At 45.0% G+C, this 10,395-nt stretch overlaps 1 protein-coding gene across 4 annotated transcripts in view; it reads right to left on the bottom strand.

Moving 5' to 3' along the window:
- LHFPL3 (LHFPL tetraspan subfamily member 3) overlaps window positions 1-10,395 on the bottom strand; it is a 323,142-nt gene that overhangs the window by 27,138 nt on the left and 285,609 nt on the right. Inside the window, exon 4 of one of the 4 annotated variants that reach the window (XM_080392002.1) lies at window positions 3,892-10,177. The exons of the other annotated variants lie outside the window; for them this stretch is intronic. The gene's annotated coding sequence lies outside the window, so the exon portion shown is untranslated. Of the gene's footprint in view, window positions 1-3,891; window positions 10,178-10,395 lie in introns of those variants that run through there. 4 annotated transcript variants of the gene reach the window in all.

The following is a 10,395-nucleotide window of genomic DNA, read 5'->3' as shown; positions in this document are numbered from 1 at the left end:
CCTTTTTTCTGACAGTGGCCAGCAGTGGATATGCAGGGCAGCGCGGGATGGGGAAAGACATAGGGATGTTTCCCCAGAATATTGTACCATTCACCAAAATTTGCAGTGGGGGGCCTTCAGGAGCCCAACAGGCGTCATTGCACATAAGCGCCTTGCAAGCCTTTCTTCCATGAATATATCCAGCTGTTTCGTGAACCCTTGTAGCAGCACGTACAGTCTCAGAGGGGCAACTACAGGCAAGTGAAGTCCAGGTCACACAGACATTGCTGCTTGCCTGGCCTGAACCCTCAGCCCAAGGCACTGTGCCAACCCCTAAACCACCTTCGTCTCCTGAGGGTGAATCAGCATTGACCTCACTTCAAACTCCCCAGCAGGCAACGTTCACCCAGTCAGTCATTAATTTTTCAAGTGGGGTGTGTGGCTTCGGATTTAAAAGGAAAAAAAGGCTGTTCCCTCAATCCCAACAGCATGGCTGACAGTGATCTTGTGCGTGCCCCACGCTAAAGCAGAGAGGGAGGGTGTCTGCGGGTCATGGAAACAGTTTGCTGCACCTTCTGGTAGTATCACTGATGGTGAGGAAAAACAGGAACATGAGGATTTCTGATTAGCTGGGTAAATGGCCAAGTTGCCTAATTGGGTTCCTCCAGACAGCTGCTATCCTTAGCAAGAAACATGACTGTATTATTCTATAATGGCACAGTGTTTAACAAATCCTGCCAAAGGAATATACGGTCCCTGTTTTTCTATTCCTTTGAGCAAAATATTCCTGTTTTTTCCAAGATGTTTCTATCAGACAATGTTTAAAAACATATTTGACTGACTGACTGAGTTTATTGTTCCTGAAAAGAGGCTGGAACAAGCCTTCAGGATGCTCTAATTAGAAAACCAGCTTCTATCCCAACAGGTGGTAAGAGGAGACTGCCATACCCTGCACATCGCTAGGATGAAGTGTTTTAAACCAACTTGGATGATTTTTTTGTGTTACATTTTCTACCTGGGAAATGACATCGGCTATTTGCTGCACTGATTCGAACCCCCAGACCAGCACTGGGATGTTACTACCTGGTTCACAGGTTTTTCAAGGGAGTCTGAGTGCAACCTGTGCTTTTGTTGATGCAGGTAGTCTATAAATACTGCCTGTTGCCTTTCATACAACATGGTCAACAAAGGTTATGTGAAGGAGGCAGTTTTTGTAGGACTCAGTAAACTTTACTATTGTCAGTGACAGAGTTGCCTTTAAAGCTGATGAAAAGCTGTGCACTTTTGTAAGCCTCTGGACCAAGATCACGGATCCTGGGCATGTAAACTACAAGTTAATTAAATTCTAAGCATGTGAATGGAGCATCATAATATTTTATACAGGCTATAATTAATTAGACATAAAATGTACAAGCAATGCAGTTAAGTTACGACTTGCACATATTTGGCAACATTATTGAAAACCTATTACAAATGGCTTGACAACTGGCAAAATGGAATTAGCCCTTTCAAACCCTCTAATTTTGGATGTCATTTCTGTAGCAACTTCATCTTTCAGAAAAAAGCCCAAATATCCAGACTTTAAAAACTTAACCCTTTTAAGTCTAGTGCGGGGTACCCAAAATCATGAACCACCGACACCTGTAAGTACTCTGGGTCACAGGCTTGAACGAACCACTCTTGTGCATGCTTCCTTAAATCATCAGTACAAAATAGCTGTACTCATTTTTTGTGTATTAACTTTGATATGTAATTGAGAAGTCTATTCACCACTCTACAGTGATCTATTTAATCACAACTAATTATTGCTATTTAGAAATCTTTGTGGCATCTCTGATCTTTCTAACTTATTATGAACATTGTCTTTAATCTGAAAATGCACATATTAATTACAAACTACTTCAGAGATGGCTGCTGTCAGGCAAATAATTTTTTGTAAACCGGCTGAAATAAGCTGCTCAGGGAAATTGTGGGGGTTACAGTAAATATTTTTAAGCCTCATATCTGGCTTAAGAACCAAATACAAGGTAGAGATGAATGCATATCCTCTGGATGGAGGGTACTAAACTCTGCTCAATACAGTCTACTCAGTATCTTATGGTTATACTGTCACTTTCTTTTAATTTTCCCTCTGGGAAAAAAAAAAAAATTATCTGGACATAGACATCCTGAGACACTTTCCTGATCCAAATTTCATTCATAAATTCCTTTTCATTTTCGAGAGGGATCTTTTCTTCAATATAATTTTAATGTATTGCTAGGTCTTTTAGAGACATTTGAAATACTCTCCATTCCACATAATTTAGAATGGAGGCAGGAAACACGCAGGGCCTGTGTCTCCCCCCCCCCCCAAAAAAAAAAAAAAAAAAAGGATGTTTTCAAGCCAATATGAGCTGTGGGTCCCCTGCTACAAAAACAAATGACAGGTGAAGGCTGGCTCTTGTTTACTTCGAGGTAAATTCAAGCAAGGCTAACTTTGGCAGGAGCATGGCATTGATTTCTCCTCCAGCTGCTCCACACATATTTTGTCTCCACAGAGGACCGTAGAGCAAGGGAGTTATTGCATGTGTGCCATCAAAGGCAGTACCTCAACGCCAGAGGCAGGAGTAGGTGGGAGTCCAAAGATGACTTAAATATAGCACAGACAAGCCGGATTTCCCGAAAATGGCTCAAACCCATGGAAAACTTGAAGATTGGTATGGTTTGAAAGTCTCTCTGGTGTCACTGCGGGAGGAGGTTTTGTGTTGCAGGAGGCCTGAGATGGGAGAAGGAGGGACCGTGAAGAGGAAAGGGAAATGAGTAATCTGGAGGAAAGGAGGAGATAATCAGGAAAAGCCATAGGAGTAGTTTTATGGGAACTTTCGAAAGGTTGGACCATGATCTTGACAAAGAGGAGGAAGGTGAAGCAGTGAAAGGATTTAGTGTGGTTTGCTAAGGAATCGAAGCAAGGAATTGATTTGAGCTGTGACATTTTGAGGGAAGACATGGTGAGGACCAAGAGGGCCAGAACAGAGAAGGTCACAGATGGTGAGGATGAAGCTATCAGGGACTTACTGTGGGAACAAATAATAATAGATAGTTTTGCAGGACAATCTTGAGGGAATGTCAGCAGGATTAAATAACAGCATCAGTCTGGAAAGAACAGGGAAGATGGTGATAATGTTTAAAATAACACTGAGGGTGTGTGCTGCCTGGATGCAGAAGCTAATAGGCTTCCCAACTACAATCAGACAGGGTAGGCATGCGAGGTAAGATATGGGGGTCAGTTTTAACTACAGCTGTATAGTTAAATGAAACTAACTGGCATTACTGTTCTGGAAAGTGGAGATCTGCCTGCAGAAGAGAGAGGGAGGTATTTTTTAAAAAAAAAGAGGCAAAGAAGGAGACTCCAGGGGAATGAATGATGTTTCCAGAAGCTGGCATTGCTAAGGAGAAGGATTTAAAAAGAGCATGGACAACAGCTGCACTGAAACATGTAAGGGAAGAAAGGCACAAAATAGACTTTGGCAGTATAAAGGACAGAGGTGAGGGATGTAGGGATAAGGCAAGGCTGTCTGGAAAGCTATCCAGCATCCTGATTTTCAGCCTGGTTGTGTTGGGTCTGGCTGAGCCCTGTAGCAGCCCTCCTAGTGCTGTGCTTTGATTCGGTAGCTAAAAAGGTGGTGCTAAAACTCCAGGGTTCTGGCTGCTGCTGAGCAGGGCTCGCACAGCACCAAGGCTGCCTCTCCAGCCTTCCCCCCCTCAGCAGCAGGACGGGGGTGGGAAAGATCTTGGGAGGGGACACAGCCAGGACAGATGGCCCAAACTGACCAAAGGATTCCATACCATATGACATCCGCTTAGATATAAAAGCTAAAAGAAAGGAGGAGGGAGAAGGAGCATTAACTATTTATGACATTTGTCTTCCAGAGCAACCACTACGCGTACTGAAGCCCTGCTTCCCGGGAAGTGGCTGAACATCGCCTGCTGATGAGAAGTAGAGAATAACAGATTTTGGGTTTTTTTTGCTTCTGTATGCGTGACTTCTGCTATCGTTTCATTAAACTGTCTTTATCCTGATCCACAACATTTTTTTAATCTTATTTTCTCCCCCTCGACCTTCTCCCATTCTGCTGAGGAGTGGAGTGCTGGAACAGCTTGGTGGGCACCTAGCATCCAGCCAAGGTCAACCCACCACACTGGTGCAGCTCCCCCATGTACAGGTACTCTTGCCCTGCTCAGAAATGTTGCCTAGGCAGCATTTGAGTATTTTTGATATTTGCTGCAAAAGTTTTTCAGGTTGGAGGTGCACGTGGGCAGATCCACTCACTGTGAGATGCATGCTCCCTTGGTCCAATCTGTATCGCACACTGATGCCATGAGTACGTGCCTGGGATGTGTCAGACCTGGAGGTCACAGTGCCTGTGAACACGCCTGTATCCAGGAGAAACATCCCCTTTCTCTGCTCTTAACAAATGTCCCTTTCCCACATATCTGGGCAGAATCAAATTTTACAAACCAAAAGGATTATGTGCTGGATGTTGCACGTACCATTGATTGTACGTAACTATGCACCTCTGATCTCAACCAGGGACCATCTGACCCACTGATTTTGGGGTGGTTGGGTGTGCCATGTCCTTGAATCAGGCATCTAAAGTCTGTTCCACAGGGTTTATATGATATTCAGCCAGAGGCGAGCATGCTCCACACAGAGATACGCTATTGATAGCGAGATGTAATGACTTAGATGAAATCATTACTTATCCTTCCAGTAAGTTGTGTCCTGATTTAGTAACAAATTCCATTTGTAGATCATATTGTCTCCGGTGAGTCTGCTTTACAACAGCAGTGCAAACAAATTAAAAAAGTTTTGATACGCTTTTATCAAAGATCTGTCCCTAGTGTCCTTTGATTTACTTCTTGAGATCTCCTCTGGCACGAACTGGATGGAAGCAATATTTTCTCCCCCTCAAAGCTGATCTGAGCTTAAGCACCTCTGAGAATATATCAGCTTTGCCTTCAGAGCTGGCTTCAGGCATTCTGGAGAATGACTGCCCTCCCCTTAATATATAACGGGCTGAGGATAGCTGTATGCCTTCATTTCAGGAAATTGCTTTTTTTATGCATTTCCTTGGCATCCAGATGGTGGTGCTCTGTGTGTCCTGAGCCAACACCAAAATGAAAAAAACCCTGCTGCCCTTTCTTGCTGGTTGACAAAGGGCGCTACAGAGGTACCTGCTCTCCTTGCCTTTAACCACCCTTCCCTCTCTGGTGAGTACCAAAATCAACAACAGATCTCATTTGTCAGCAGGGAAAGATTTTTGCATTTTGCGATTTTTATAATTCTGTCACAGAGATTAGGGATGGGAATAACCTCGTAATTACCCTTTACACCACTCCAAGTCCATTGAAGATGGTTCTCTACAGCAGGAGGTATGGTTTCCAGTGCACATTTTGGTATGAAACAAATCTGGAATGGGAAAATCACTGGTTCCATGGGCACCAGTATAGTCTTTTCTATCTCTAGTCTTCCAGAGGATCACTTTCTGCTGAAAATGCTGTCATGAAGAAGATGAGCATTTGTGCTTATAGTGCCAACATGATTATCAGTGGGACTACAAAAGGGAAATGTATCTTAAGAAATAAGAAAATGCTCCTAAAGATGAGCATGTAGAATGACTGGAAAATCCAGAATAGCCATTTGTCAGGAAGACAAGTAAAGGGGCGTGTACAACAGCATCAGTCAGTTCTAGCTCAGCTCACGGATAATAACTTCCCAGGTTAATACATTGACGGGTTGTAAAATGCTACTACAGGTTTCTGCCTGCTAAATTCTTTAGGTAGTCTGAATGCCAACAACACACAGCAAATGCAACCCTTAAGACAGTGAATGACTTCTGATCCTTTGGGTAGGTTTGAGGATGAGTCATTCGGACCTGGTCCCAAGGCACAGTGGTTCCCATGGGACTGAGAGCATCCACTTGATGCAGGAGTCCCTGGGGTAGGGCAGGCTTTAGGGTTGCAGATACCAGCACAGCCAGAACATGTGGGGTTCAGACACAAGCCCAGCCAAGCTGTCTTCCATGGCGAGCATGGGAGACCCTGTTCTTGTCTATGAACAACCCCAGGATCTTTGTCCTGCTTCAGGTCTTCATGGTCTGCCTGATGGCTGTTGGCCAGCCTTGGAAAAGATTGGCATTTTGGGGCCTCGTGATGCAGAAAGGTTGGCCAGCCCTAGTGAAGGATTGTAACTGTGCTCTGCTGAAGGAAGGAAAGTTTGAGGTTGGCTGAGCTTTTCAATGTCTTTGATAAAGACCCTACAATTTTCACACGTCAGCAAGTTGGATAGTCTTTGGGCAAGGGAGGCATTGGTATTCCACTGGGCAGATTTCGCTTTCTCAGTCGTCCCATGGGCTTTCAGGAGCAAGTTGGTCTGTGGCCATCAGCCAGCAAAACACTTAGATGAGAGCACACCTCTCAGTCCATGGATCATCCTGCTGAATTTGTTAGGGCTCCTTACACACTTCCAGGAAACAATGTGCTTTGCTGGGTTGGGTCCAGCTTCTCTCTCATGTCCCCATTTGTGTAAAACTCCTTCATATCCCTTGAAGCCATATTGATATGCTGGATGAGCTATGGACACTGCCTGGGAATGCACTGCTTGCTTAAGTCACAGCCACACTTCTGAAAATGAGTAAGTAGGGTATGCTTTTGCTTAAAGGTAAAAAGCACTGTTCTGGGTTGCAAGCAATATGAGCATCAGGAAAAGGAGAGCTGTGCCTACGCACTGTTCTGGTGAGAAACACATGTACTCGTCTTTACTCCCCAAATAGTAGCACTTTGAGCTCAAAGTTGGCAATGCTGGAAGTGATCACACATGGCTGAAAACAGCAGGTGGGAGCAGAAGAAGATAGGGAGTGTGTACCTTTTTTGTCATGGAGGGATCACAGAACCCCAAAGGTGGCACTGCAACAGCAGCTTGGGCAAGCATGACGGGATGAGGCAAGTGGAAATGTTGGGATAGAAGACCTTGTGGAGATGACAGAGACCAGCATACATATCTAGCAGCAAAGGACTGCCAGGGTTTAGGGCATGAGACAAAAAACGTCCTGATGAGGGCATGGCTAGCTTCACGGTGCAGAGAATATCTAAACACAGGGAACAGAGGAACCCAAACAGTAGGCAAGTGAGCTGGCAGTGATAATTTCAGAGAGCACTGGCTTTTGCTTAGTGCTGCTGTTGGGCAGATGAAGCAGCAGGCAGTAGCAGTGTTGACAGATTCACAGCCACCCAGCATCACTGTGAGGAGCTATGTCCCTGCCTGGGAAGCGCAGAGGGTTTCATGGTAAATCCCAAGGCATGTGTTCCTGTTAATGAAACAGGAGAGATGTTGGAAATAAGTCTCCTAATCAGACATGGTCAGAGATGGGTGTGGCTGAAGGTTGAATGAAATTGTAGGAGACCATTTTGATCAATGATGGCAATCTGTGAATAATTTTCTGAGGATTTAACCTTCATGGGAGGGATAAAACTGCACCGTAGGTCATTAGAAAAACTAGTCCCATCATTTGCTCAGAACGATATAAGTGGAGAAAGTAACTTGCAGGATTTGGTGAAGGATGGATGCTCTGAGGCTCAAAGAGGAAGGCAGCCAAGACAACATGGTTTGCAGAAGGACACATGAGAGCATGATCCAGCGGGCCATGGCAGCTGGCTCTGTGGCTAGTGCTGGAGTTGGCTGAGTATGTAATAGCTTACGCTAACAGGCAGGAGCAGTGTGTGTGGACTTACACCCTTGTGTGCATGTGTGCAAGAGGGAGATGGTGACCTGCAGTGGTTCTTCAAGTCTGTCTTCTCTTACCGGCAGATTTGTGTCCTGGTGTCAGCCACTTACACATGCGCATAATTTAGAACAGTGATTAAATTTTGTGGCTGAGGCTGTTAACATCATTTAAAATAACAGAATCATATGAAAACACGGCAGGAGATAACTTCAGGAGGTCATGCAGACCACTGCTTGTCCCAAGGTAGGCTAATTGCACCAGTGTCACTTCCGATGTGTTTGAATAATTTGTCCCTGAGGCTCTCCAACACTGGAAACTCACAGTACCCTTAGGGAATTGTTTCTGGGTTCACTTTCCTCACTGCTGAAAAGGCTGTGGGATTTTTGTTTGTCATATCTGATTTGAATATTTCTTTCTGGAATTTGAAACATGCTTGCAGGTGCTATTATCCATATACAGGCACTGAAAACCAAGAACAGTCACTTGTTTACGGACTGCTCCCTCACACTTGTAAACTAAGAGAGCTGAGCTGGAGATGTCCCTGCCATGCAAGGGAAATCAGTGGGGAAAACAGGCTTCTTCCAGCAGCACCAGCCTGGCAGAGACCAGAGATGGTTAAGTAAGGACATCAGCGTGAAACACCAGGTTATACAAGTGAATAGACTGAAACATTGCATGGCTCAGCAGTTCTCTGCCAGATACAAGGGTCTGAGAGACGGCTGGTTGCAGCAGTGGGGGTCAGAGAGTTGAGAGGAGGGAGTAGCAACCTGGGGAATTAGCCCAATTCAGGGAATCTGAACTTTGGACTAAGAGTAGTTTAGGGGAAGAAAACAGGAGCAAAAATGCTTAATTGGGTGCTTTGGGAGGATGGACTATTTCTTGTCACAGTGGCACAGTGCAGCAAGACTCAGGCAAATTCAGGATCCTTAAGTGGTGCTAGAGATGGATCTGTGAGTTGGCCCCTATCAAAAATGATCTGTGGGACATCCATTTACCATGCGCAATGGGACGTCCATTTACCATGCACAACAACTGTGGGTAGATGTTGGCTGTGGTTTTGTTTTGCTGTGCAGGAATGCAGAAGGTGGGTCTTCTAACAGCAAGGGGAGGAGGTGGGAGGCTATGGGGTGGTCCAGCTCTGCGTGTCTGTCATGGCTCCAGCTTCCCTGAGGAGACGTATTTCTCGGGGAGTGAAGGGGCTCAGCTTAAGAAGGAGCACGGTGACTTTTTGGCAGGTGGGAACAGCGATCTGTGGTGGTGCTCCTGCCTCGGGGCGTCAGTTGAGTATCAGAGGCTCTGAGTGCTGGTGGGAACTCACCAAGGAGGAGGAGGCAGGAAAATCACAAACCCATTACTGACTCCCTTTCTTTTCAGCAACCCATCCCCAGCACTAACCGTATTTGAAAATACAGCTTCCAGGCTTCCTTTGCAAGGAAAGCTTCTTTCAAAAAACAACCTTGCTCTGTAGAGACTTATTTTGCCAGCCCTATTTTTCCCTAGCTTTGAGTTCACCATTGATGTTAATTAGGACTTCCTTAGCCTCATTAGCCTGGTGTTTTCCTTTGTTACTGAGAACGGTGAAGGTGACCTTGCTTGCCATGTGGATTTTCTCAGCTCTGACAGTCTAATCATTAATGTCTTAGGAACAGAGGTAGGGTTCTTACACGGGAAACTTGAGAACAGCTATAAAAACATCATGTAGACAGCTGTCAGTGTCAGCTGGCGTAGTTCCAGTAATTCAGAACTAGATGTGTTTCTGATAAACCATCCTGTTCTCACACAACACATGCTGTAACTCCACACGTATTACACACATTGGGTGCAATGGAGTAAAGTGATATTTTTGATGCATGACAAGAAAATACAACAAATACCTACACATGTAGCTCCGTTGCACGTGGCTGAACTGGGTATACTGAGACTAACAACCAGCATTTGATAATCTCCATTTTATTATCCAGAAAAGTGGAACAGTGACCAGCGCACTGATCTCTGGTGATCTGGTTTCAAATCATAGCTTACAGCATAGCAAAAGATATCTTGGTGGCTTCATGCTACTCCCCACCCATACAGCCAGGAAATCACAGAATCATTGACAACTCTAAGTAGGAAGGGACTTCTGGAAGTCATGTATTCCAATTCCCTGCTCAGAGCAGATCCAACCAAAGCAGGTTGCTCAGAGTAATGTCCAGGGTAAAGTTCTGAGTACCTCCAAGGAGGGAGATGACACTACTTTGCTGGGCAATCTGGTCAATATCTGACCAGCCTCATATAGCAAAACCTACAGTGTGCTTAAAATATGAGTGGCAATCCCAGGTGAACAGAAATCCAGGCAGGGAATAACTGAGCTCTGCCTCCCAACACCAGGCAGCAGCAGAAGACCTCTATGTTTCAAGATGCTGTGATTGGTCTCACCTTCATAAGCATTACATACACTACGGTTAAAAGAAGTATATAAACACAGGAGAACATCGCATTTGCCCATAGTAGTCTCTTTTAAACAGTACTGTGAAACATAACATTTTTAATTCCAATGTGTCATCTGTCACACGAAGTTTGAGAACAGAAGAGTTGTCACAAAGCATTCCCATTGCAAAGGCACAGAGGTGGGTAGCAGAGCCATACGCAGCAGCCAGCTGCACCGGTGCCAGGC

The sequence above is a fragment of the Falco punctatus genome, assembly GCF_963210335.1.
Source record: "Falco punctatus genome assembly, chromosome: 6".
Lineage (NCBI taxonomy): Eukaryota > Metazoa > Chordata > Aves > Falconiformes > Falconidae > Falco > Falco punctatus.
The sequence above is the reverse complement of the archived record's forward strand: the minus strand, read 5'-3'. Positions and strand labels throughout refer to the sequence as shown.